Source organism: Astatotilapia calliptera, chromosome 19 (assembly GCF_964374335.1).
Source record: "Astatotilapia calliptera chromosome 19, fAstCal68.1, whole genome shotgun sequence".
Taxonomy (NCBI): Eukaryota; Metazoa; Chordata; class Actinopteri; order Cichliformes; family Cichlidae; genus Astatotilapia; species Astatotilapia calliptera.
Window position 1 is genome coordinate 28,448,686 of NC_137440.1, and position 2,351 is coordinate 28,451,036.

The following is a 2,351-nucleotide window of genomic DNA, read 5'->3' on the forward strand; positions in this document are numbered from 1 at the left end:
TTGTGATGTTTTCTGTGATGTTGATCAAATCCCTTGTTTTCTGTAGAATCACAGCCTTAATGTGATCTGCCAGCGATGCATTATCCTCTGAGTTTTCAGGTGTTTCCATGGTATTTTGGATATTAGTGATAAGTGTGGCACCAGCGGAATTTTCTGCTGTGCTGTTCACGTTGACTGTTGCTTTCTGTAAAATAACAACTGGCACACAGATTAGATTTCCCATGATGCGGTCACCTGTGTTAGAGGTCTGTGCAAGTTCAGGAGCTGTTTCTGTCTCCTCTAAGGCCACTGTTGTTGTGCTATTTTCTGGGATGTTTAACAAATCCATTGCTTTCTGTAGAATCACAGCCTTAATTTGATCTGCCAGCGATGCATAATCCTCTGAGTTTTCAGTTGTTTCCGTGGTATTTTGGATATTAGTGATAAATGTGACATCAGCGGAATTTTCTGCTGTGCTGTGCAAGTTGGCTGTTGTTTCCTGTGAAATATGAGCTGGCATTTCCGTGTTGCGGTCAACTGTGTTAGAGGTCTGTGCAAGTTCAGGAGCTGTCTGTGTCTGCTTTAAGGCCACTGTTGTTGTGCTAGTGACAGCAGTGTCCTGGCAAAACCTCAGTTCTGCACCTGCTGACAGTGAGCATAGGGCAATGACATTATCTACAAAATTACATAGCCTTCCTATGGTGGCATTTTCGGCGTAATCAGACCGCAACTGTTGCCACTGCTCATGTGTAACATTATTTAGCAATTCCTCTAGCAGTGGCCTAACATCATTTGCAGGAGTGGAATGACTCCTGACATTGTCTGGATTGCTCCTAGCTGTGTTGTTGTCCATTTTGCTTCAATATCTATTTGTTTGCTGTTAATGTCTTCTCTCTGTTTGTTAAAGCGAGCGTTAGAAAAAACAGAGTTGCAGAGGGCTATTTATAGGTTTTTGTCTGTATGACGTCTTTGAAGCCCCGCCCACTTCAAGTGTGACGTCTTTGAAGCCTTTGATCTAAGCCCCGCCCACTTCGAGCAAAAAAAGAATGCGCTCGGAGAGTGTGGTTTGTTTGTCTCTCTCTCTCTCTCTCTCTCCCCCCCCCCCCAAGCTTCATCACAGCCTCCCATAATAATAACTTTAGTAATGGTAGCAGTTAAAATATTGTCTGGTTTCATTTGGAACAACGATAGTTGTTTCGTTTATCGTTGATTGTTGATCTATTACAGTCGACCAGGTGACAACAATCACGTTGAAAAATCATTTATTTATAGTTGGCCGGAAACTAAAGCTGCTGTCACTTGGACTATTCCGTAGCACCCACCCGAGTAGTCGTCCTCGTCCCTGCACTGCACGTCGATCTCAGGTAAGAATGTATTTATTTAGTCATTGTTTGAATGCTGAATTTGGAAAAACAGTCAAGATTGCTTGATATTTATAGTCTATTAAAATGTATATTATAGTATATTTAAAATGTGGGGAAAATTTCTCAATAGAAATGTCTAAAATATCATAATTTGGTTCCCAAGTATAAATAACATTTAAAGCTATCTTGGACAGAAGGAAAAGAGTATGTATTTCTTAGAAAACGCGAAATCTGCACAAACATACCATTTTCATGTCATAATGTTCTTTCTGTTATAAAGCTATATTAGCAAAGGTGCTGTAAAGTTGTTAGCAGTGTGTCAGCTTGGTGACCTGCCACAGAGTACCTTTGTGACGTCATTCGCTATGCTCCAGATCGGATGGGTGGTGCAGGACGCCCGACGACTCTCATCTATATACAATTCCCAGCAGCAGACAACTCCAACATTCTGTATTTAATATTTGAATATATATTTTTTAATTTTCTGTCTGTGTGCCAAGGTGAGCTATGCACCTGTTTATTGTTACCTGCTGTGTCTCATGTTAAGAAAACATGTATGGTCAAAATAAAAACACTAGCTTTTAGTGTACAGGATGGATGTGAATGTTAGTGAACAAAACAGGCCTGCTGTATATCAGATGATGTGTATATTCTTAATGTTTTTATGCTTACAAAACTCTACTCAAGTTTCTTTTAAAGTTTTTGCTTGCATTTCCTACACAAATGTCAAAATAATAAAAAATCTTTGTGCACTGATACATGGTCTCACATTTTTATCTATTCAGCTGCTGTGTGATGCACACCAGTGGTCCTCACTGCGCAATGTTAAAAGAAAGGCTTCATTTTTATCAGCTGGTTTTCACATAGGCCAAACATCTCTAAGGATATTTCTCCATTGTCTATAAATACATGTCAACAACATGTAGCAACAACTACTACTGATTCATACATGTCCATCACTTTGGATGAGTGCATGTTTTTTTGCACACTGTCATCCTGTGCACTGTT

The 2,351-nt window shown here is 39.8% G+C and overlaps 1 long non-coding RNA gene across 1 annotated transcript; it reads left to right on the forward strand.

Moving 5' to 3' along the window:
• The first annotated feature begins 1,018 nt into the window (after positions 1 to 1,018).
• LOC145422451 (uncharacterized) lies at positions 1,019 to 2,101 on the forward strand. Its single transcript, XR_013903737.1, has 2 exons — positions 1,019 to 1,343; positions 1,624 to 2,101. It is a non-coding gene; the product is annotated as an uncharacterized LOC145422451 (long non-coding RNA).
• Positions 2,102 to 2,351: the final 250 nt, after the last annotated feature.